The sequence below is a fragment of the Musca autumnalis genome, unplaced genomic scaffold (assembly GCF_047663935.1).
Source record: "Musca autumnalis isolate F117 unplaced genomic scaffold, ASM4766393v1 scaffold_5, whole genome shotgun sequence".
In the NCBI taxonomy this organism is placed as follows: domain Eukaryota; kingdom Metazoa; phylum Arthropoda; class Insecta; order Diptera; family Muscidae; genus Musca; species Musca autumnalis.
The window spans coordinates 51,153,604-51,180,693 of NW_027412088.1; the positions used below are offsets into that span (position 1 = coordinate 51,153,604).

The window sequence follows — 27,090 nt, forward strand, 5'->3', positions numbered from 1 at the left end:
ATTATTATGATAATAAGCGCTGATATAAATGCACTCTAATTTATGTTCTTATGGCCTGTTCCCGTACTTTATAAAGTGGTAAAAGTTGTAAAAGTCGTAAACGATTTTCATATAAATTTTGTGTAAGGGAACGCAAAATGTGTAGATGTGGTAAAAATTGTAAAAACTTTTTAGTTCTGGAACAGAGCTTTGATTTCGCTGAATTCCTATCAAATAAATTATGTATTGCTTTGTTTACATTTACGAAATCCACTTGATTTTCAATACGTCAAATGAAAACTCATCTGAAATCTATTTGATTTCATTTGACGTTTAAGCAATGGAATTGACAGTTGAAATCGAGTGGATTTCGTAAATGTGAACAAAGCATGTGTGACACTAACACTTGATTTAAGCGTCAATGTAAATAAGAGTTTACTTTGTCTCTCCAGTATTGCTTCGGGTCCATAATATATCAATTTGTTGGAAGAGGTGGCTTTGGAAATCATTCCATTGAAATTTATCGTACGACAAATTTGATACTACATTGTGTGAACCACAATGCCGACCATTTGTCATCATAAACAATGTCGATAACACTGTGCACTCATGTGACGGCGCAATGAAATATTAGCAACGGGCTTGGAACTTAAGTTGTTGGTGTGGTAATAAAGAAGAATTTTAATTTTTTCTACAAGAAATATAAGTTTTTAACAATCTTTCTATTCGAAAGTGTTAAAAAAATAAACGGGCAATGTTGTTATATCCGGGAATCGTGTAATATTGTGAAAATTTGGAGTTTTTCAAAAGGTATTGGAGGATTTAGAAAAAAGTATTTTTTGCCATGATTTGTCGTGAATGTAAATTTTGTTCTTGTCGGTCGGTGAGTGTATGTGTGTGTGTGCGCGAATGAGAGAAACGACGAATCCAAACTCTAACAGGGAAAATCTAATTGGAAGGGTATCCTAAAATGATGATGCATGGAAAATAATACAAACTACAAATAAAATATAAGATCTCCTGGAAAAAATGAAGGGAAAAGTCTAATGACCACCAAAAATAAGAATACAAAAACTCATCATTTTGTGTTTTAAGTGTTGTCTCTTTTTGTTGAAATAAAAAAAATAAAAATGGAAATAAATGAACAAATTGTGGTGGCACTGACATGGATGTGTATTTTATTTTTCATGGGCTCGTCATTTTTTCGCCAGCTATGGAAGGAAACATATTGAGAGAATGCTCTAAGAAGAAGAATAAGCAAGCAAACAAGTAGAAGTGAAAGAAACGAAAAAAGGTCAAAAAAGAAAAGTGAAGTGATCAATATAAGAGCAAAAAAGAATACGGGGGCCACCACAAGTAACTGGAAGGCAAGCAAATAATTGTGTTGCGGAAAAATACAGAATTAACAATACAAATAATGTTAATAACGAATCTAATTGAAACTGAATAGAGCTATTAAAGTTTAAATGAGCAATACAAAAAGTAAATGTGAGGGGCGGCGAGAGTTTTCGGTCGGTGGATTTGTCGTGTGTGTCATTTTCTTGATTCGCAAGCAGCAAGCAGTAAGAAAACGGCGAAGAGGACTCGCGGACGGACAGTCGTCACATTAAAAGTATCTGTGTGTGTGCGCCAAGTGTAATGGAGAAAATGAAACTGCCGGTCGTTTCGTTTGTCAAAAATAAGTATGAGGGGTAAAAAATATAAACCCTCAAAAAATCTCCACCACAACAATTTTCTCAACAAAAAGAAGATTCGTTATTAGTGAAAAATATATAATTTTGTGGAACAACGATTTACAACAACAAAACAGATTTTTATGAAATTGTATATAATTAAAGTGTGAAATCTAATTAGTTAATTGTTAAATGTTTTACATTTATTCCTTATTTATATGTAGTTCTCCTTCTCTCATACACAAGTTTTTTTTTTGTCTTTTGGAAGACATTTCTTCTCATTTGTTCTATGATGGAACCTCGCCCTGCATATTATGTGTATATATTGTGTCTTCTTCTTCTTTGTCGGGTTGTTTTGCGGCGTATTCTTGAAACAATATTTTCCCCACTACCAAGTTTTGTATTGTTTCCAAAATGCATAGAAATAAATATGTTAATTTTAGCTGTCTTTATCACATATTTTGTGGTTTATTGTTGGATTTTTTAATCATTATTTTGTGGTCAGTGTTAAAATTGGTCTTTTGAAGAAAATTGAGAGTAATTGTGTGTGCTACCGCATGAAAGTTCTCTCTCATATATACATTGCGAGAGGAGGGTTTATTTTTTAATCTCCACCCCCACCCTTCGTTTGGTCTAACGTCATTCAAGCAAGAAGCAAAAGCAAAGTAAAAAAGAGAAGCAGAGATAACTTCTTGTCATTCGTTTTAATGTTTACTTTATGGCGGTCGATAATACTGTTGCTTGTTTTGAATCAATCTACAACAAGAACAACAATTGGCCCAAGTGTCACGCAATTCGTTTTTTGGGGGAGAACTATGAAAATGTGTGTGTGCGTGTTTGTGTCAAATTTTCCCCCCGAATAAGAAATTTTCTCTATTTGTCACAATTGATGCTCTGCTCTCCCCTTTTATCCTTTTTGCGTGTCATGCATTCATTTCATTGATAAATTTCAAATGACACAAGTGTGATGAAATTTCTAAGAGATGAATCCGGTTGTGAAAGGGGAGGGAGGGATGGATGGATGATGCGAAAAATAACATTTTGACAATTGAATAAAATCACTGAGTGACTTATTTTTTGGCAATTAAAATAGATTTTAAAACAAACTACTTATTCCAAGTCACAATTTCCAATTAGAAAAGTTGTGCCCCATGTATTTGCCTTTGGTATGTTGCAAATTTCCTTTTTTTTTTGGAATTTTCTCCAGAGGTTTTGGTCATTGCTTTCTTTTGCCATGATAAACACATTTCCTTTGTAAAAGACGTGTGCAATGAAAATATTTCATTCACATATTTTTTTCTTTCTTTTTTTTTGCGAGAGATCAAGGAAAATTTGTGTAAGACACATGCCAGTCCCGCCGTCCGTCCCCGCAACGGGAGTGTGTATGGGCGGCGAGATGTCATCAGCGAATTGTGTGAATTTCTCAATGAAATAAAACGAGGAATGCATCCGCATTATTAAATAGATCATTGAACTCATATCCAGTGGCAAAGGCAATGTGTACACGCCACTTTTTGCAGGAAATTCCTCTTCTTCTTGACTTAACCAATTGATTGTTGATTGAAAACTGGCAGGTCATGTTAGTTCTTAGTGAATTGGGGAATATATAATTTGGAAAGTGAAAAGAGTCTGACCTTTGCCAAGCCATGCTAGATGTCTGGCAAAGTTGAGTAGGACGATGGGATCTATGTTAGACAGGAAGGTTAGAGTGTCTATCTCATATCTGCCTAGTATACGGTATCTCCTTATTTGCAATAGGGGACACCTACAAAGCAGATGTTCGACAGTCTCTATCTCCTCCGTATCTTCACATTGTCTGCAGTAGTCAATGCCACTGTCGTCCCATTTAGAAGTTAGGGACCTCACACTGCAGTGACATGTTATAAGTCCCACCGCGATTTTCATCCCTAACTTATCAAGTGAGAGGAGGGAAGCCGTTCTTCGACGAGAAACCACAGGCCAGATTGCCTTGGATACCCTACAACCAGGTTCCAATAGCCATCTTTGATCGATAGACCTAGAGCCACCTCGAGCCAGTTCATCTGCTACCTCGTTTCCCATGATGTTGCTATGACCCGGAACCCAACATAGCTTTATGATATCGTGTATATCCTGTAGAGCTCTGCTACATTCAAGAATAGCTCTTGAATTTATGGTCCGTGACTTGAGAGCCTTGAGGGTCGCTTGAATATCGACATATATAGTCACCGGTCCTGTAAGACTGCCTTTAAGCCATTTCACCAATTCAGCTGCTTTCTTGATAGCAGGAATCTCCGCCTGAAAAACACTACATAGGTTGTAGTTGTTGTTGTAACAGTGTTTTATTATTATGTTTGTATGTTCATTCTCCTGTTCAATCTGGCTCTGGGTCTATCTCTAGTTCCAGGAAGTTGGCTACTTCGATGGGATGTAACCACAGATCCACTGGAGTCAGATGAGTAGGCTTGGCGGGGCAGTTGAATAGGTGCTTAGTATCGTGCGGGCCCATGCCGCATACTGGGCAGGTGTCTTGCACGGTGCGATCGATTCCCACCCAATAGGAATTTAGGCGACTGCAATATCCCGAGCGTAATTGAGCCAAAACTACTCCGGTTTGTCGTGGCAGCTGACGCTCTTCAGCTGCGATAGATGGGAGATGTGCTCCGAAGCCTGCATTCACACAATAATTGCTTATGGTCTTAGCCACTGTGTCCGTGTGAATGCTGTTCAAACTTGCCTGATATGCCTGTTGATCTAGACGTTCTCTCCTATTTTGTTGGACCGTCGTCTCTAGAGCATGAATATCCTTCTTGATATGCCTGGGTGTATCGGTGGCCAGCAGATGGTGATTGGAATGGCTCTCACGGTAACACCCGAGCAAGTACTGCAACGATAGCACCTCATTATGTTGTCGTACTGGAAGAATCTTTGCCTCCTCATGTAGATGGTCAACTGTAGATTTGAGGAGGCACCCTGTTGCAGTTCTCAGGGCGGCGTTCTGACAAATTTGAATCTTATCCTACTGCGCGTCACACAAATTCGGAGACCAAACTGGCGCCGCATAGCTTACCACAGACCGACCTATCGCTTTATAAGTAGTCAACAAGGTTTCTTTATCTGCACCCAAGTGCTGCCGGCTAGGGACTTGAGGACCTTGTTCCTTCATTTCAGTTTATCGCAGATAGCTGTGGCATGCGCGGGCGATGTGGTGTCGAATGTGACCCCTAGATTTTTGGGGCAGTTTGTGGTCGGAAGTCTGCTACCATCGACCCTAATATTCAACTCTCTTCTATACTGCGCCCTCCATGTGGTGAACAGAGTGGCCGTCGATTTAGTGGCGGATATCTGCATATTCCTCGCGTGGAAAAAGGTGGTAAGTAAGATCGGTTAATTAGGAGTTCAGTCTCTCACAGACGTCATCAGGATAGGTACCTGATGTCAGGATCGTACAATCATCCGCATACGTACGATCTCGATGCACCTGGAGGGGGCGGAATACAGGAGAGGTAGAGGTTAAACAGTTCCGGAGATATCACCCCACCCTGGAGAACTCCCTGTTTCTCTGTTTGAGTCCTTGACAAATATATGTGGAGATGGCGTGCAGCGCTGTTGTTGTTGTTGTAGCAGCATAAAAACCTACATAGAACCGTAGATTTGATGCTGGGTTGGCAGCCGCTGGCCGAAACACTATGGTTTCGGGTCAATCCGGAACTACAGAACCCGCTGCCGTGGGATTGCAGCGCTGTTGTCCTGTTGTGCTGCTTACGGAATCCAAGCTGTTGATCAGCAACTTGATACCTATTTCTGATACTGGGGAGGTCTAAGGCCTCAAGGGTCTTTGCTACGGGCGACAAAAGCGAAATTGGCCTATACGATTCACCTATGCTGGCTTCCTTGCCTGTCTTCAGTAGCGGGACCACCCTTCTCATTTTCCGGACTTCGGGAACGATGAGGTTGGCTAGCGACCGTTTGAGAACTTTAGTGAGATACTCCATCCAGCTGTTTCATCATTACTATGGAGATTCCATCAGGGCCCAACGCTTTGGATGATTTAGCTTTCCTGATGGCATTCGCAACATCATCCATTGTAAACTGTGGTGGTTCATCTTCGGCAGGAAGAGATCTGATGTAACGTAGTACTCTTTTTTTCGACCTGTCACTCCCGGGGGTGCTCTACAATCTGTCGATTAAAAAACTGGTGCACCTCTTCGGGTCAGTCAACGTAACGTCGCCAAACGTGACTGAGGTACTATCTTCCATCCTTCCAGGGTTCCAGAGTGACTTAACCATTGCCTACAATTCACTTATTCCGCTCTAATGTTAAGAGAGGCTGCAGCAGTGATGGTGTAGGTTTAGGTTTGGGTTTTAGGACGCGCGACTGCAATTAATGCAGTCGCTCCAATCGGAGACCAAAGGTACATTGTGTTCATCCTGTACATAGAAAACAAAGATAAAAATAAAAAAGTCTGTTAATAGTAATTTTTTTCTTTTTTTTTTAATTTAGAGACGCTCGGAGTTCCTTCCCCATAGCCATTTGAGGCTTCTTGTAAAAAGAACAATCACTAATGGGCCTATGCTAGTTAGGTCTGGGGCAGAAGAGAACTCATAGTAGCCGAAGAGTCTGTGTCTGGTGTTGTTTAACATTGGGTAATGACATAGTAGGTGCTCAATCGTTTCAGTCTCCTCCTGATCCTTGCATACCCTGTAGTAATCGACACTACTGTCCCACAGACGTGTTCTGGATCTTATGTGGCCGTGCCTCGTCATGACCCCTAAAGCAATTCTTATATCATCCTTGTTAAGGCGTAGCAGGGGAAAAGTTCTACGGCTCGATATAACCGGCCAGATAAGCCTCGAGATCCTACATCCGGGCTCGTTCTGCCACTTGCGAGCAGATAGAACTCTGTAGAAGTTGCCCAGTTTATTGGTGAAGTGATACAGAGGGGGATGCACAGTTTCCTCAATTTCTAAATTTTTGGAGACTGCGATCCTGCAAGTACCAGCTCAACGGCAATTTCATTTCCAATTATGTCACAGTGTCCCGCTACCCAGCAAAATGTGATTTCATTCTTCAATCGTCCTAACAATTCTCTACACGTGTTAACAATCTTGGACTTGATAGAGCAGGATTTGAGTGCCTGAAGTGCCGCCTGGCTATCCACAAAAACCACTGTCGGTCACTCATAACCACGCAAGTTGACCTGAATTAGTTCTAGCGCTTTTGCAAAATATATTCGGCTTACTTTGAGCTCCTCACAGAAAAGTCCGACTCCTGTGCCCTCTTCCATTTGGATCCACCTGTATAGATGGCCAAGCTTTCTGGAAGTGGTCTTCCATGAGTCCAGTCACTCCTAATTGGAATCAAGATCCTAGCCGTTTTGAAGTTCTTTATTGATGACATATAATCACTTATCTTCATAGAGTCTAGACAGCCTCCTTTGTGAAGTATAGAAGCTTGTCCAGAACGCGACTCACCCCAGCACTTCATCTCTCTGAGCCTAAAAGCGCTTCTGACTGCGATGTTTACAGCTAGAATATTTGGTGGCTTAATATACAGCATTTCGTTTAGCGCAGCTTGCGGTGTGCTTTTGACGTCGCCGGTGATGAGGGTTGATGCTGCGCGTTGTACTTTATCCATCTTTGACTGGTTTGACTTCGTACAAAGCGCATGCCACCATGCAAGACATCCATATGTTAAGGCGGGGCAGACCACAGTTGTATATATCCAGGTCTTAACCCCCAACTCTTACCTATTGAATTCTTACAGGAGTAAAGTGCGATCAAATCTTTCTTTGTACGCTCCTTTAGTATCTCATTTATTACTAAGAGGTGTGCCCCTAGTAACCGATTTCCTAATGCAACTCTCTCCCAATCTTGAGTTAATGATTCTGCTTTTAAGCATCTCATCGATCCACCCTGTCAGGGTAGAGGAGATACCCAAGTCTTCCAAGACATAAGAGCCAAAGTAGCGATGAAAGTACTCCCCCCTGAGGTGTGCCTCTAGTAACCGATTTCCTAATGGAACTCTCTCCCAATCTTGAGTTAATGATTCTGCTTTTAAGCATCTCATCGGACCACCCTGTCAGGGTAGAGGAGACACCCAAGTCTTCCAAGACATTGTGAATTGATTCGAGCTTTACGTTGTTAAATGCTCATTCAATATCAAGGAAGGCAGCTAGTGTGAAATTCGATGCCTCCATATTCTTCTCGATGTGCCCCACTACGTCATGTAATGCGGTTTCGATAGACCTCCCTTTGGTATAGGCATGTTGTGCTTTGCAAATCTGAGCCGGGCATAAACTAGATTTTATTTCAAGGTCCAAAAGTCTTGCTAGGGTCTTTAGTAAATAGGAAGAAAGGCTGACTGGTCTATAATCCTTTGGTGCACATTGACTAGGCTTCCCCGCCTTGGGGATATACATAACTGTCACCTCCTTCCATAAAACCGGAATATACGACAGTAATAGACACGCACTGAAAATTTCCTTCAGGATGGGTATCACCTTCGGAGATTTGAAGGGCTGAAAAGTATTTATCGCCCATGAAATGCTGGCAGCGTTTATTAGCCTGCTAATCAGATTTTCATTTTACTCAGTAAGAATGTCTATCCCACCCTGTACTGATGGGTTTGTGCCATCACTACAGTACGCATCCTGCCCTGCATTTAAGGCTTGCCACTGCGGACATTCGACTCGTGTCCACACGCCAACAACACTGGCCTATCGCATCTTTATTAGATTTCAGCTGCTACAAATTGGAAAGCAGGGTAAGGATCTCCACTCCACTGGAGCATAGGGCGCTTTAGCGATTCGGTAGGAAGAAAATTTCAGAAAAGTGGAGTGCAGGCCTGCCTTTCCTAGTTTTTTGATAGGGCTGCTATCTATGCGTCCAAACACACACCCGTAAAACGGGAATATTTGGTACTCTGCTTCAGTGACTTTCTCCACCAGTTTTCGTGACCATTCAGGCTACAAAGTTCTAGGTGCTGCATGACATTTCTTCCATACAGCTGTTTTTGGGTTATACCACCCATGATCGGTAACTTGGAGTCCGCGGTATCGTTAAGCCCGTCATACCATGCGGCATGATAAAGGAAATTACATTCGTCCCCAAAGTTTTTGATGATTTAAGTGAGGTTAGGTTTTACGATGCGTAGCTGCTGTGATGGCAGCCACTCCACTCGGAGACCTTGAGGTCCATTGTGATCATCCTGAATGTCGGAACGGATCATAGGTGTGGTTATGATATGAGGGAGATTTAGGCGTGATAGTTATGGATAGATTAAGATTGTGAGTGATGTGGTCGTAGATGGATAGATTCCGGTGGTTCAGGTGTGGTGGTGATGTGAAAGTGATGTAAAAGGTGGTGTCTGCAGATTAGATTTAATTTTTCGATGTAACTGTAAGTGTAGAAAGAGATTGTAGATGAGGTAGTTATATAGATATGTATATGTAGATGTAGTGAAGATTGTAGTTGCGAAGTTTGTAATTAGTTGTAGCTGGGACGTGGTTGACGATGCTACTGTGTAAAGGTGGCGCTTGTCATGTTCTCAGCACGTTGGAGCCATTTTAGGCCTTCTGCCATGTGGAGTAGATCCTTCTGTATGGCAGAATGCTGTTAAAGATTGGATGGTGAGGACACCCATGGTGCACTGTCTTCTAGAAAAGAGCATAGGACAGAGACATAATAAGTGCTTGATCGTCCCTATTTCTTCCTCATCCTTGCACAGCCTACAGTAGTCAGCCGTCTTCTTCCCATTTGCTCGTCATGGATCCTATTTTGCAGTGACCCGTGATGATACCCACTGCTAGTTTCAGGTCTGATTTCCTTACTGAGAGCAGTGAGGCGGTTCTTGACTTGGACGGGATTGGCCAGATTACCCTTGATGTGCTGCAGTTTGGAGAGTTTTGCCAGTGTTGGCAGAATTTCTCCCGACTTTTCTGCTCTATTATTTTCCAGAAGTGGCACAGTGGTGGCCTGATGAAGTTGTCGATTTCAATGTTCTTTGACTCCGATCCGCAGCATGCCAATTCGTCGGTTGCCTCGTTTCCTTCGATGTTGCAATGCCCTGGGACCCAACACAAGGTGACGACTGATTTTAGTGGCTCCAAGGCGTGTTTGCAGTCTAGAACAGCCGCGGACTTAAGACATAATACGTGCTCGATCGTCTCTATTTCTTCCTCATCCTTGCACAGCCTACAGTAGTCAGCCATGTCGTCTTCTTCCCATTTGCTCGTCATGGATCCTATTCCGCAGTGACCCGTGATGATCCCCACTGCTAGTTTCAGGTCTGATTTTCTCATTGAGAGCAGTGAGGCGGTTCTTGACTTGGACGGGATTGGCCAGATTGCCCTTTATGTGCTGCAGTTTGGCGAGTTTTGCCAGTGTTGACAGAATTTCTCCCGACTTTTCTACTCTATTGTTTTCCAGAAGTGGCACAGTCGTCGCTTGATGGAGTTGTCGATTTCAATGTTCTGTGACTCCGATCCGCAGCGTGCCAGTTCGTCGGTTGCCTCGTTTCCTTCGATGTTGCAATGCCTTGGGACCCAACACAAGGTGACGATTTAAGTGGCTCCAAAGCGTGTTTGCAGTCTAGAACAGCCGCGGACTTGATATAATGGGATTTGAGTGATTTTAGGGCCCGCTTGACTATCGACGTAGATAGTCACCGATCCAACTATTTCCCCTCTCATGTTGTTTATCAATTCCGCTTGGAAGACACTACAATATTCGTTCAGCTTGTATGATTGTCGTAGACCAAGGGATTTGCAATAGACGCCTTGAGACGAAGTGCACTCATTGCTGCCAGTTCTTGTACTACTAGATCCAGCGTATGTAGATCTTGTAGCACATTTAAGCCTGCTTGTGGAGTGCTCCTCACGGCACCAGTGATTAGGAGTGATGCCGCTCTTTGGATGCTGTTTATATATGTCGTTTTGTTGAGAGCCTTCCACCATACCACAGAGCCATATGGAAGAATTGGGCGTACAATGGTCGTATATATCCAGTGGATGACCGTTGGTCTCAGACCCCAACTCTTGCCAATGGAGTTTTTGCAGGAGTATAGAGCTATTAGACTTCTCTTGGTGCGCTCCTCGACATTCCTTTTCCACGTGAGTTGGTGGTCCAGGATAATGCCGACCACCTATGTTGGTAATTCAGACCTTTCTATAAGCGTTAGTACATGGATTCGCTATAGTTGGTACAGTTGAAATAATCTAGCTCCTCAGCATCTGTTGGAAAAATGCTAATCCACGCTATATTTGGCAAATATTATTTCGCATCTCAGTCTTTGCTGTGAAATTAGTTCTAATGTCGGGTATTCTGTGGTATTCTGTCGAGCAGTGACATCGTTTATGGCGTTACAGAAACGAGCTTTTGTGCAGTTAATTGATGTGATGATAACGTTTATATTTATGATGAACATCGACGATCTACAGATGTGACTAAGGGGTATCCAAACAACTTTATTCATTTTTATATATTTTTAATCGACGCCTCACAATGAAAGAATTAAATTACAACGGAAGTCGGAATTTTAACTACAAATAATACAAATAAATAAAATAATTACCCATGAATATGCCCGAAAGGAGGATATCCATAGATTTAAAATACACAACCAAAAATGTGAACAAAATATTTTTATTTCCAAATTTATTTTTAGATGTAACTAATCTTCGAACAGTATCATCAGCAAATACCAATAAAATTATTTACATTGAATCAACAACAACAACACCAACCAACAACAACAGCAACTTTAGAAAAAAAATATTAATGCGACACTTTTTTATACCTAACTTTATAAAAAAAAAAGCATAAAACAAATTAGTTTTGATTCGAAACCAGCAAACAAGTAAAAAAAGAGAAGTGAAGTTAAAGCAACGTATTATAGTGCATTTTTTGAATAACCAAATTTAAGAAAATAAGGCTGCATTGGAACTATTTCTGCTAACCAAAAAGAGCGGTGAGTAAATTAAATAATTTTGATTATTTTTTTTTTTTGAAATTTTGCCTGTTAAGGCCAAGATCATTTTTAATGATTTTTTATTAATTTTATCGTTTAGAGTTAAGCTTGATGATCGAAAATTATTTGCAAGTGAAAAAGGAAAGCCAAGGACTCGAACCCACATATTCACCAAATTTCGTTACCTGGTTTCACTGGTGGTAAAGCAGATCTTCAGACGTATCGACTATGTGGTGGCTTCTCTGTCCTAGAACTTTTCGTTTTTCAAATGCAAATGTATTTATTATTTATTTATTTTTATTATAAATATTTTTAGGATAATTGCTATTTATATTGATTCGTCCTGGTCTATCCTGCAAATATGTGAAGATTTTTTTTTGTTTTGAAGAATCTTTTTTTTTAATTTTTACTTTTTCCATTATAATTTTCATAAACAAGAATTTTTCGTATTGACTTCTTTATTGGGTTTATAAAAAGCCCGTTTCTTCAGTTGCCTACCAAGTGTGTAGTGTAATATTGAAATTAATAGCAGTTGACTTCTTTCATGGGAGCCACCTTGGTGCAGTGGTAAGCATGTCCGCCTTGCACTCAGATGGTCTGCGATTCAAACCCTGACCAGAACATCAAAATCCCCTCAGTGTGATATAGGCGACATTTCCTAAGTATTTCAGCCATGCCGTTCGGACTCTGCGATAAAAGTAGGTCCCATAACATTGTGCCAATATGAATAGGCCTGCACTCATTGATATTGGGAGAAGTCTCCCTTGTCCTTTCGGGGATGTTGTGCGAATATAAGTATGTATGTACTTCTTTCATAGCATTTTTTATTCGCTTCTTTTTTATCTATTCCAAAATCTCCATGACGTTTCATTCTTCTATCATCCATCATAACCAGGGATAACAATCATAGCGCATATTTTACACGTTTATCTTGCCAACAAGATAAGATTATCAAGATAATTTTTTTTTTCTTTTTAGAATTTTTATTAATACTGAGAATGTAGATTTTACGTAAGGTGTGGTAGTGCTTTTAAACGAATTTTGATTTCTATTTAATTTTTTGAATTCATTTTATGATCTAATTACAAATTCCAAGAGGGTTGATCATAGTGAATGTTATGATCATGGATAAATAATGTCGAGAAGTTTCCTTTAATTTAAGTGAGGACTTAATATTAAAGCACCGAACCCAACGTAATTTTTATACCCTCAGCATTTTTGCTAACGAGGGTATGTACACTTTCATACTAGGAAAATGTGCCTCATCGAAATAATGGTTTTAGACCCCAAGTATTCTTGGACGAAATCTGTTTCAGACAATTTGGAGTTGATTTAGCCATGTCCGTCCGTCTGTCTGACTGGCTGGAGCGCACGATAACTCTCGAACGGATCAACCGATTCGGTCCAAAATTTGGCTTTCGTAATATTTTGTCCAAACTTAGTTTAAGTTCGAAGATGGGTTATATCAGTCCACTCCTTCCGGTACCTCCCCCACAAAAGTTCGGAAATGTTCGGAAAATTTGTGCGCACGATACGTCTTGAAGGAAGTAACCGATTTGAACCGATTTGCACATCTTTTGAAATATCTACCAGATTTAGATGAGGTTTCAGTATGGACCCAATTGGCCCACTCCTTCGGGTACCTCCCACACAAAATTTTGAAAAAGTTCATGCTCTCGAATCACTTTGATTTTTCTTGTAATAACTTGTATTCACTGTCCCCTATACGACGGTACAAGTTTCATCAGGGGCAAGTCCATACTTCCTGAGAAAGTTACAAAAAACCCCTATGACACCGTGTGTAGTGGTTGGAGCGCAAGATAACTCTCGAACGGATCAACCGATTTGGTCCAAAATGTGGCCTTCGTAATATTTTGTGCAAACTTAGTTTAAGTTCGAAGCCATATCGGTCCACTTTTTCAGGTACCTCCCCCACATAAGTTTAAAAATGTTCGGAAAAATTGTGCGCAGAATAGCTCTTGAAGGGAGTGACCATATTTTGCACATCCTAATATATCTACCAGATATATATCAGGTTCGAATATGGACTATATTTGTTAACTCCTTCGGGTACCTCCCACAAAAAATTTTGGATAAGTTTAGGAGCTGCAATCGAATCGCTTTGATTTTTGTTGTAGCAGCTTGTATTCAATGCCACCCATACGACGGTATAAGTTTCATCAGGGGCAAGGCCATACTTCCTGAGGAAATAGCCTGAAAGTTACATAAAACCGCTATGACACCGTGGGTAGTGGTTGGAGCGCAAGATAACTCTCGAACGGATCAACCGATTTAGTCCAATATTTGGCCTCCGTAATATTTTGTCCAAGCATAGTTTAAGTTCGAACATAAGCCACATCGGTGCACTCCTTCAGGTACCTCCCCCACAAAAGTTTAAACATGTTCGGAAAAATTGTGAGCACGATAACTCTTGATCGGAGTGACAGATTTGATCCATACTTTACACATTCTAATATATCTACCAGATATAGGCCAGATTCTAATATGCACTATATTTGTCCACTTCTTCAGGTACATCCCACACAAAATTTCGGATAAGTTCAGTTTAGGAGCTGCTCTCGAATCGCTTTGATTTTTGTTGTAGCAGCTTGTATTCACTGCCCCCCATACAACGGTATAAGTTTCATCAGGGGCAAGTCCATACTTCCTGAGAAAATAGCCTGAAAGTTGCTAAACACAGTGTGTAGAGGTTGGAGCGCAAAATAACTCTCTAACAGGTCTGCCGATTCGGTCCAAAATAATTCGTAATATTTTTTGCAAACTTAGTTTAAGTTCGAAGATAAGCCATATCGGTCCACTTCTTCAGGCACCTCTCCCACAAAAGTTTAAAAATGTTCGGAAAAATTGTGCGCACAATGACTCTTGAAGGGAGTGACCGATTTGGTCCATACTTTACACATCCTAATATATCTACCAGGTGTAAGTCAGGTTCGAATATGGATTATATTTGCCCATTTCTTCGGGTACCTCCCATACAAAATTTCGGATAAGTTCACTTTAAGACCTGCTCTCGAATCACTTTTTGTTGAATCAACTTGTATTCGCTGCCTCAATTACGACAGTACAATTTTTTCAGTGGCAAGTCCATACTTCTTGAGAAAACAGCCCGAAATTTGTAAAAACCCCTATGTCTGAAGAGCACGAACCGAATACTGCATTCGTCCACACTTTGGATATTGTAATATTTCTTCGAATATTAGATGAAATTCGAATGTGGTGCTTTTAGGTCCACTCCTTCCGGTACCTCCCCCACAAAAGTTCGAAAATATTCGCTAAAATAGCACCCGCGATTTCTCACAGGCGTAGCACCCGATTTGGTCCAAGCTTTGGATCTCTAAATATTGTCGAAATTTTGTTTATGTTCAAATGTGAACCCTATCGATCCAATCCTTGGGGTACCAACCACACAAATGTTCAACATTTTTGTGTGGTTGTGTGGTCTGTTCGAGGATCCTTTGGACATTTTTACCGAAGGGTTTCCTAGTGGCCCTTTATACAGTGATATTATGTTTTTCGTATGCTAGTGTGATAAAAAAAAGCCCTGTCTATCGTTATCCCCGCAAATTTTTGAGCTTTTAATCCTATCCATACTTTTGTCGGTTCATACGCCCAAAATTTTGAAAACTCCACTAAATAAATATTTTTTTTTTTTTTTTGGGAAAAAAGTTTTTCAATCCACACAGGCTGAGGGTATATCTCTGCCAGCAAGGCCGATTGATACTTTTTTACTTGTTTTAAAATAGGAGTTGACCTAGGTTAACAAATTTGTGTACAAGTACTTATGAGGGCACAGGAATGAAAAATTCAAATTTTGCTCTAAATCGGTTCAGATTTGATTATAGCCCCCATATATATCTTTCACAGATGTTGCTTTAGCGAACGGTGGGTTTAACTGTTCATGGGCATAATTTCAAAAAGTCTGATTCCGTATATGGACCTCACACATCTTGAAGCCTAATTGAGTGAGGCACCATTCATTCCCCGGTAGCCTCTTGTTCCCAGGTTGTATAGTTTTCGAACGGTGGGTTCAACAGTTCATGGGTACAATTTCAAGAAGCCCCAAAATTTTCGCAAATTTATTCCAGATATGGGTCTCGCACATTTTGACACCTACTTGAGGTAACATTCATTCCCCAGTAGCCACTTTTTCCCAGTTTTTTTGTTTTTAGTTTTCGAACTGGGGGTCTAACTGTTTATGGGTGTAATTTCTAAAAGTCTCAAAATTTTCGATGTCGAAAATTGATTCCGTATATGGACCTCGCACATTTCGAGACCTACTTGCGGCACCATTCATTTCCCGGTAGCTGTTGGTTCCCAGGATTTATAGTTTTCAAGCTGTGGGTCCATCCAACTGTTCATTGGTATAATTTCAACAAATCCAGAACTTTTGATATCGCAAATTAATTTCGGATATGGACCTCGCACATTTTTAGAACTACTTGAGGTACCATTCATTCCCCGGTAGCCGCTTGTTCCCAAGTTTTATAGTTTTCGAACGGTGGGCATAATTTCAAGAAGTCCCAACATTTTTGATATCGCTAATTCATTCCGTATATGGACCTCACAGATTCTGAGACCTACTTGAGGCACCTTTCATCCTTGTTGGCCAATTGTTCCAAGGTGTTGTAGTTTTCAAACTGTAAGTCCAACTGTACATGGGTATAATTTCGCCGAACTATCGTGTTATACTCGCATATGGTCAATAGAGCTTCTTTATCTGCACTACAAATACTGGCGGCTTGGGACATGAGGACCTAGCTCCTACATCTCAGGCCGGACAAAATGAATATATATAATCTCAAATGTGATCCCTTGAATCTTGGGGTAATTAGAGGTCGAAATTCTCGTCGACCAGGACATTCATCTTTATGTTCATCTCCTCAGTTCATGTGATAGATTTAATTTTAATTTTAATTCATATTCCTCGGTCGCAAAAATGTGTTATGATGGGTTAAATCGGGTTAAATCGAAGATATCCGAAGACAAGACTGTGCAAACATTCGCATACGTAACCATCGCAATACCGCATAAATTTTTGCAAATGCAAAATTTTTGCATATTTCTTACCGACAAATTTCAAGTGGGAAGTTTTATACCCGCAAGGAAGACTTAGTATCAAATTTCACCCATTTCGGATGGATATTGAGACCAAAACCTTCTTAATACCAGAAATCCGGAGGTACCGTACTATGGGGGCTATATGAAGACGTAAACCTATGCCGACAAATTTCAGGTGGAAAGTTGTTTACCCCCAAGGAAGACTTAATACCAAATTTCAGCCATTTTAGCGGGATATAGAGGCCACAACCTTCAAAATACCGGAAGGTAGCGGGAGGTATCGTACTAATGGGGGCTATATGAAGACATGGACCTATACCGACCAATTTCAAGTGGAATGTTGTATGCCCCCAAGGAAGACTTAATATCAAATTTCACCCATTTCGGAGGGATATTGAGGCCACAACCTTCTAAATACCAGAAATCCGGAGGTACCGTTCTATGGGGGCTATATGAAGACGTGGACCTATGTCGACAAATTTTAGGTTGAAAGTTGTTTACCCCAAGGAAGACTTAATACCAAATTTCAGCCATTTTGACGGGATATTGAGGCCACAAACTTAAAAAAAACGGAAATCGGGAGGTACCGTTCTTTGGGGGCTATATGAACACTTGGACTTATGCCGACAAATTTCATGTGGGAATTTTCATACCCCAAACGAAGACTTTATACCACATTTCGGTGGGATTTTTAGACCACAAATCCTTGTATATATTTTTGCATATGGTTTTGCATATGCTCATTTTATGCAAATATGTCAAAATATGCACGATATGCAAAATATGCAAACATTTCTGGGCCTAATTCGTTTTATTTTGTTATAAAACTAGTTTCTGTCTAATTAGATTTTCTCTACGACCATGCTAACCCTATATGCATTTGCATAGGATTCCGATGTCTACAGTCATATACATGTCACATAGGTATCTCTTTTTTACATGTTTTAGTTATTATTTCTTAATATCTGAGCCCTATCAAGACTCAGCACAGTGATTCATATAGCCCTAATTACCAGTGGATTTTACAATATATCTATTAATATATTTGCTGCAACATTAATCTTAGGTACAGAAAGGGGTTACCATGTCTCTAACAAAAAAAAATCGTGTGTGACTAATCGCATTTGAAAACCACCACCACCACCGTATTTAGTTTGTGATAAAAATTATAAATCTTATGATAAACAAGATACACGAATAAAACCAAAACACACATTTATGAAGAATAGAAAAGGAAATGATGTGCTTACTGATGATGAAGAAGATGAGATGTAGAAGAATAAAGAAACAAAAAAAAACACAATTAAGTGCACACGAAAACCTATTTTCGTCTAAATTGAGTAGTCAGAGTGTCGTTGCACAAATACACAATAATCCGACATGTAGGAGGAAAGCATTTCTTGGCGAGTTAATTCTTAATCTGTGGCTGTTTTGCAATAACAACCCTTTGTGGCTTATAAGAAGTAGTATGCGTGCATTTTATTTAGAGTAAATATATTCATTACTTTTTGTTTATAGTTGCAACCACAGGTTGAATATATATATGAATATATTTTTAAAATAGGTCTCAATAATAAACAATTATCTGAGTGAGTCAACCTTTTAAAAGGCAAAGGTTTTATTTCAAGAGATTATTCTTCGAAATATGTGTATTTAAAGGGATTTAAAAGGGAGAGCTATAATTCGAAACCCCCTCACATTTGTTAAATCAGCTTCATTTCTAAAAAATCCATACGTTTCCTTTGTCCATTCTATTACACTATGTAACACTGAAAATACAAACAACTTCTAGTAGCATTTTTGAAAAGTACATATTGAGACTACAAAAACCCAAGTAGGGTTTTGTCCTGTCAGATCCAGTTCTGATTTTATGGCCTCATCTAAACCAGGCTAACACTACAGTTTTTTTTTTTGCATATATCGGGACTTTATCTCAGAAACGATTAGAAATTTGGCTTTGCTGTCTTTGACAATATTAGAAAATTTTACACAATTGCTGTAATTCTGGTCAGTATAATCTAAACTATTGGGGGTTGAACCAAGTAACTTTTGTATTACATTCCAACAAATATTCTTCCAAAAGAAAACATGAAGAAAAAATCAACGGTTTTGGAGATATGGCGCAAAATCTATACAAATTGTAGAAATATTCGATATTTTACAAAATTTGAGTCAATTAATGTATTTTTTCGAGTTAATTATTTTTCCAAATATTTTGTTCTTGCTTCAGATGAAGATTCACATAGGTTTCAGAGGGTCTGTGCTTTCCAAAAAAAATCCCAGTCTTAAATTGTTTGCACAAGATTGCCTTAAAAATGTTGCACAGTGTTATTTTTCCAATGAATGCTATTCTCAAATTGGAATCCTGTGTTTTTGAAGGTTTGACCTACCATGTCTACGTGAATTATAATTGGACTCACTGTACCCTCAATTGATCATCCAACGTTTCAAATATGGCTGGACGGAAGTCGTCCCTATATCCAATTTGACATGGTTGACGGTATCGAATGCCTTCGATTATAGGTCAAAAGTAGACAGCGGAATCCTATGCAAATGCATATATGGTTAGAATGGTCGTCGAGAAAATCTGATTGGACAGAAACTCGATTTATCACAAAATAAAACGAATTAGTCCCAGACATTTTTGCATATTTTGCATATCGTGGATATTTTGACATATTTACAAAAAATGGGCATATGCAAAAATATATACAAGGATTTGTGGTCAAAAATCCCACCGAAATGGCTGAAATGTGGTATTAAGTCTTCATTAGGGGTATGAAACTTTCCACCTGAAATTTGTCGGTATAGGTCCACATCTTCATATAGCCCCCATAGAACGATACCTCACGATGTTCGTTATTTTGAAATTTGTAGCCTCAATATCCCACCGAAATGACTGAAATTTAGTATTTAGACTTCGTTGAGGTATAAAACTTCCCACCTGTTCATATAGCCCCCATAGAACTTTATCTCCCGATTTTCGGCATTTTGAAAGTTGTAGCCTTAATATCATACCGAAATGACTGAAATTTGGTATTAAGTCTTCGTTAGGGGTATAAAACTTTCCACTTGAAATTTGTCGGTATAGGTCCACGTCTTCATATAGCCCCCATAGAATGGTACCTCCGGATTTCAGGTATTTTGAATGTTGTGGCCTCAATGCCCTCCGAAATGGCTGAAATTTAGTATTAAGTCTTCCTTGGGGGTATAAAACTTCCACCTGAAATTTGTCGGTATAGGTCCACGTCATCATATAGCCCCCATAGAACGGTACCTCCGGATTTCCCGTATTTTGAAGGTTGTGGCCTCAATATCCCGCCAAAATCGCTGAAATTTGGTATTAAGTCTTCGTTGGAGGTATAAAACTTTCCACGTGAAATTTGTCGCTATAGGTCCACGTCATCATATAGCCCCCATAGAACGTTATCTCCCGATTTTCGGTATTTTGAAAGTTGTAGCCTCAATATCCCACCGAAATGACTGAAATTTGGTATTAAGTCTTCGTTAGGGGTATACAACTTTCCACCTGAAACTTGTCGGGATAGGTCCACGTATTCATATAGCTCCCATAGAGGGGTACCTCCGGATTTCTGGTATTTTGAATGTTATGGCATCAATATCCCTCCGAAATGGGTGAAATTTGGCATTAAGTCTTCTTTGGGGGTATAAAGCTTTCCACATGAAATTTGTCGGTATAGGTCCACGTCTTCATATATCCGCCATAGTACGGTACCTCCCGATTTCTGGTATTTTGAAAGTTGTAGTCTCAATATCCCAGTATAGGTCCACGTCTTCATATAGCCCCCATAGTACGGTACCTCCGGATTTCTGGTATTTTGAATGTTATGGCCTCAATATCCCTCCGAAATGGGTGAAATTTGGCATTAAGTCTTTCTTGGGGGTATAAAACTTTCCACATGAAATTTGTCGGTATAGGTCCACGTCTTCATATATCCGCCATAGTACGGTACCTCCCGATTTCTGGTATTTTGAAAGTTGTAGCCTCAATATCCCAGTATAGGTCCACGTCTTCATATAACCGCCATAGTACGGTACCTCCCGATTTCTGGTATTTAGATGGTTGTGGTCTCCATATCCCTCCGAAATTTGTGAAATTTGGTGTTAAGTCTTCCTTGGAGGTATAAAACTTTCCACCTGAAATTTGTCCTTATAGGTCCACGTCTTCCTATAGCCCCCATAGAACGGTACCTCCCGATTTTCGGTATTTCGAAAGTTGTGGCCTCAATATCCCTCCGAAATGGCTGAAATTTGGTATTAAGTCTTTCTTATGGGTATAAAACTTTCCAACTGAAATTTGTCGGTATAGGTCCGCGTCTTCATATAGCCCCCATAGAGGGGTACCTCCAGATTTCTGGTATTTAGAAGGTTGTGGCCTCCATATCCCTCCAAAATTGGTGAAATTTGGTATAAAGTCTTCCTTGTGGGTATAAAACTTTTCACCTGAAATTTGTCGGTATAGGTCCGCGTCTTCATATAACCCCCATAGAGGGGTACCTCCGGATTTCTGGTATTTAGAAGGTTGTGGCCTTAGTATCCCTCCGAAATGGTTGAAATTTTGGCATTAAGTCTTTGTTGGGGGTACAAAACTTTCCACCTCAAATTTCTCGATAATGTCCACGTCTTCATATAGCCCCCATAGAACGGTACCTCCGGATTTCTGGTATTTTGAAAGTTTTGGCCTCAATATCCAGCCAAAATGATTGACATTTGGTATTAATTCTTCCTTGGGGGTAAACAACTTTCCACTTGAAATTTCTCGGTATAGGTCCACGTCTTCATATAGCCCCCATAGAACGGTACCTCCGGATTTCTGGCATTTAGAATGTTGTGGCCTCAATATCCCTCCTAAATGGCTGAAATTTTGTATGAAGTCTTCCTCGGAGGTATAAATCTTTCCACCTGAAATTTGTCGGTATAGGTACACGTCATCATATAGCCCCCATAGAACGGTACCTCCCGATTTTCGGTATTTTGAAAGTTGTGGCCTCAATATCCCTCCGAAATGGCTGAAATTTGTTATTAAGTCTTCCTTGGGGTATAAAATTCTCCACCTGAAATTTGTCGGTATAGGTCCACATCTTCATGTAGCACCCATAGAACGGTACCTCCCGATATTCGGTATTTTGAAAGTTGTAGCCTCAATTTCCCAGCGAAATTACCGAAATTTGGTATTTAGTCTTCCTTGGGGGTATAAACCTGAAATTTGCCACTACAGGTCCGCGTCTTCATATAGCCCCCATAGTACCGTACCTCCCGATTTCCAGCATTTCGAAGGACGTGGCCTCAAGTCTTCCTTGGAGGTAAACAACTTTTCACCTAAAATTTTTCGGATTAGGTTTAGGGCTTTATATTAGCCCCCAAAGAACGATACCAGCCGATTTTCGGTATTTTGAAGGTTGAGGCTGTGTTTATACATTTCTCTATTTTATTGACTTGTCTGAAAAGAATATTACACAGAAAAATTGTACATACAAACATGTTTGTAACTATTATTGAAATATTTGTTGCATAAGAAAATATGTAAAGTGCATAAATTTTGCATATGCAAAAAAGTATGCCTTTTGCATAATTTTGCATTTGTCATATTTTTCGATTGCAATTTAATCAGAGCCCAAAAATATGACCAGTCCCAAAAGTTGACATGAATCGGAACAAAAATAGTGATTGCATAAAATGCCGCTGTCTAGTAATGACCCAAAAGCTCTAAATCCCTTAAATGGCTGATTAGCACCAAAAATTACGAATGTCCCAAGAAGGTCCGTATCGGACAAAACCTTGGGGAACCTCCCTCACAAAAGTTCATCATTTCTACTTAAGTGCAGTCTAAGGACTCTTTAAGAATTGTTTTTGATTTTTTTTTATTTTTTATTGGTCCTTGCAGAAGTTACGGAGTAAACTTATTTAGATCAAAGTTTTTTTTTTAGTTTGACTGATAAGAAAAATTGAAATCCCCTTTAGAAACAATACTCTTAATAATATGGAAAAAATCTTTATTGCTGACTTATAGTGAAAGGGAGATTATTGCAACAGATCTACTATAGCTTCTGTAGGTGGTATACTTATAGCTTAAATACAAAGGTCGTCTTTCGGTGATTAAAACAAGAAAATCTAAATAATCAAAAAGAAAATATGATTACACGTGCTTATTTTTCTAGCTAATTACTGTATCATTTTCAAATAAATTGTGTGATTACACAATGCAACAAATATGAAAATTTTCCACATTTCTTAAAAATATGCATACGATGGTATATTCTGAAAAGTCCCATTGTTTCTTTCTACATACCTCCTCTCCCACGCTATAAATGTAGCTTTAACTTGGCTTTAGAATACAAAGTTGTTAGTAGAAGTTTCTATTCCCTTCTCTTTAGATCAAAGTTCTGGCAAATTTTGAAAGTAAAAGCATAACCTGTGTTACTGCACTTCTGCTGTGTGTTCCGCTTTCTTGTCTTTGAATATCTTAGATGCGGAATTATTGACACCACCAATCTATTGTCACCTTTGAGTCATAATTTGTGAAAAACATAGGAAAATAAACAAGTTCAATGTAAACAAAAACAACAACAGCAACAACAATTGCGGAATGAATAAACACCTACAACAGGGATTTGGTTTGGTATGGGCATCTTATATATTTTCCAGTGTAGTGAAATTTGAACACTTAAGTAAGGATATAAATTGAAGATACCTGCAATTTGTCATCCGACCTTCCTGGTCGAGGTTAGTAGTCTTCCGTAGGAAGAAAATTCTGCATTTAATGTACCGACTGCAGTTTGCCACTGCCTTTGGCGATTTTTTTGCCTATTGCTTCTTTTGCTTTAGCATTTTGGTGGTCAGGAATACAAGGCAAACTTTTCATCTTCTTGATCGATGATTCTCCCTTACCAATTTCATCATCCAATTATTTCTGTCAAAGAAGTAGACTTTGGCAATCTAGTTACCGGAGCGGATCGACCTTTCTAGTTCCTTTTCCCAAGAGGAACAAGTTCATTAAAATAGTTCCATAGTTCCGAGATCGATATAGTTCAACAAATCGTTCTCTTTCATCGTTCTATTCGTTCCAAATAGTTCCGTGACCGAAACAGTTCAACGAATCTTTCTCTTTCGTCGCTCTTTTTGTTTCCTTCGTTCCAAATAGTTCCGAGTCCGAAATGTTGTCATTGTTTGGGGGATGAATTGACATAAAAATAAATAAATTGCAGCGAACAAACAGCAACAACGAAAGATCGAAGGAACGAGAAACATGAAAGGAACTACATGAACTAAAGGAACTACATAAACGCAAGAGCTGGATATAGTTCCAATAGTTCCTTGTCCGGAATAGTTCCTTGGAACTAGTTCGTTCCGGAACTACACAATTCTACAAAGAAGTAATGTCTTTCTCGGTGACCTCTATGCGCATCATGAACTATGTATGGGTTTTGCAGCTACCCCCAGACTCTCCTGGCAACGTGATAGGAGAGCAGATAGACGAAATTTTCCCCAAATTATTGACGACTTCCCCCACCAAAATCACGGTTATTAGCAGTAGCTCTCCTGACATTAGTTCGCCGCTTTTGCCATTCATTACCAGCATTGCAAACCCGTGATGCCAACATCACCGTTCTATCACATGGTCTATCCTGGTTGAGTCCTCGACAGAGATTTGTGGAGAAGGCGTGCAGCGCTGTTGTTGTGCTGTCCTGCTTACGGAATCCATTCTGATGATCGGCAACTGGTCAACAGGCGACAAAAGCGAAATCGACCTGTACGATTCACTTTTGCTGGCATCCTTGCCTGGCTGCAGTAGACGAGACCACCCTGCCAATTTTCCAGACTTTGGGAACTATGAGGGCGGCTAGCGACAGGTTGAGCACTTTAGTGAGATACTCCACTCCCGGCGCATCCAGCTGTTTCAGCATTGCCATGGAGATTCCATCAGGGCCCAACGCTTTGGATGATTTAGCATTCCTGATGGCATCGCATCACCATGCCGTCTCTCTCTTTGAAGCATTTGAGAAGCCCCCAACTATCAACGAAGAAACATCTGTTCTGCTTCTTCAGCATCTTAACCACTTCCCCTGCATCAGAGTCAGGAGGAGGCACCCACGTTGTGGCTATGATCTTCCTGGGTATCTCAACAGCAGGGACCGCGGCCAGCCTGCAGCCGTCCCAGAGTTCACCAGCACCCTCTATTAACTGGATAAGGAAGTCTCTCGACTCCTCATCCTGACAATAGAGGATTTTGATGCCTCTTTGGACAACCGCCCTGCCGAAGCCGGTCTTCCCGGCGTTTACCTCATCGGAGGTGATGGCTCTCCTAAGGAGGCGTTCCACTGCGAGCCAGTGCGTATCGCTGATCCTCCCATCCAAATTAGCCTTATCGATGATCGCCACTCGGAGATTCTCCGGAGCGATCGTCCCTTCTGAGCTCGCTGGCTTCGGTTACCTGTCATCAGAAGGCTGTGGGGGTATCAGACTTGGATCGGCTGTGTTGGCCTTCCCTGGTTGAGCCCTTTCTGCCTTCTTATGACCGGTCCCCTGTGAGTGAGAGTCCATGTGGTTGCTCGGTCGACGGTCCACCACCCTCTTAGCAACAGGATGCAGGTCTTCAGAAGACCTGACCCTCTTAACGCATTCCTGCACAAATGTCTTTGAATGTCCGCCCTGTTTCGAGGTCGATGGTCCAACCCTCGCCACCACCCCATGGCTCCTCACAGTATCAGCACTGCTCTTAACACCAGAAGGGTGAGATCTAGCAGGTGCCGATGGCCTTAAAGTGGTCTGTTGCCCAGTCCTCTGCACAGTCGTCGCCCCTGCTAGATCTACACCTTTCTTCACACCGGCAGGTCCGGTAGCAGCCACCGACGAGACAGTCGGCTATCTTGTTCGCGGCTGCAACCTTTCCTGCGCCGACTTCGAAACGGGAGGGATCACACCAGTGTTTCTCTTACGTTCCGTCGTCTTCGGGGCCAGTGGAGCCAAACTGCCCGATCCTACCGCGATCATTAAAGATGTCCGCAAAGGACTCGAGCAGTTCGACAACACAGGATTTGCGTTTTTCCTTGTAGAGGTTACCTTTGTCGCAGCCGCTGGGCTGGAAACTGCAGCCTTTACTGGGGTCGGAATTTTGCCGATTGGAAGGAAGATATTCTCAATGTGAGGGTATTTCCGTTCGAAACGCCTCACAAATTGGATCTTCAAACCAATCTCCCTAAATTCCGACTGAGTTACCTCGGAGGGGTCCTTGCCAATAAATCTTTGGCAGTAGAAGATAGCTCTACGGTAATTGTACCTATCTTTTTACTGCCGCGACTTATTTGCTTTAGTTGTCGATTGAAATAACATGCGCACCTCTTCGGGTCAGTCAACCTAACATCGCCAAACGTGACTGAGGTCCTATTTTCCCTCTTTCCGGAGTTTCAAGAGGGACTTAACCGTTGCCCACAATTCACTTATACCGGCACCCATGTTGCAATTCTTCAGATGATTTAACCACTTGTTTCGCTTATGCTCGCCGACCAGCCTGTTAACTTCCTGTGTCAGCTCCCTGACTCTGGGGTCACTGGGGTTGGTTCGACGAAGCTCATCAAGTTCAGTTGCTAATCCCGTCGTCTCTGCAACTTTTGCACCACAAGATTCATCGGATGAAAATCCAGTAATGCATTGAGGGCAGCCTGTGGAGAGCTTTTCATGGCACCGGTAATTAAGAGAGATGCCGCTCTTTGAACGGTATTAATCTTGTGGAGAAGGGATGTGTTACTTAATGCATTCCACCATACCAATGAACCATAAGTCAGAATAGGACGAACTAGGGTCGTAAAAATCCCGTGGATGACCTGTGGTTTAAATGCCCAACTCTTACCAATAGAGTTCTTGCATGAATAAAGGGCTATAAGGCCTCTTTTGGTACGTTCTTCGACATTCCTTTTCCATGTTAGTTGATGGTCCAGGATAATGCCAAGGTACTTGGCCTATAGAGAGAGCTTTAGGGCCACTCCATCCAGCGTTGGTAGGGTGAATGGTTAGATTTTTCTCTTGATAAATTGACTAGAGCTCCTTGCATGAGTTCCGATAGCGTTTGTGGGAACTTCCCGCTGATCATTATGACCACGTCATCAGCATAAGCTATTGTTTATATACGTAGTTGGTCAAATTCCTTAAGTATTTCGTTAATCACCAGGAGCCACAGCAGTGGAGATAGTACGTGGTGGTGTGCCCCTGGTGACAGACTTCCGAATGGAGGTCTCACCAATATTTGAATTGATTATCCTGCCGCTAATCATTCCATCGATCCAATTGATGAGACAAGTGCTACCCATTTCTTTGACGAGCTTTTCCACGTCTTTGCCCGGTGGGTCAGGGCTCTCGAATGGCATATGAATGAACGAGAATATGGTGGCTCTC

The 27,090-nt window shown here is 40.6% G+C and overlaps 1 protein-coding gene across 17 annotated transcripts in view; it reads left to right on the plus strand.

Annotated features, from left to right (window-relative positions):
- The first annotated feature begins 580 nt into the window (after positions 1-580).
- Galphaq (G protein alpha q subunit) overlaps positions 581-27,090 on the plus strand; it is a 78,092-nt gene continuing 51,582 nt past the window's right edge. For 5 of the 17 annotated variants that reach the window (XM_073955345.1, XM_073955348.1, XM_073955343.1 and 2 more), the window contains exons 1-2: positions 589-789; positions 11,299-11,601. The gene's annotated coding sequence lies outside the window, so the exon portion shown is untranslated. Of the gene's footprint in view, positions 1,817-11,298; positions 11,602-27,090 lie in introns of all 17 variants that reach the window. The other 12 variants (XM_073955346.1, XM_073955351.1, XM_073955332.1 and 9 more) reach the window with 11 other exon arrangements.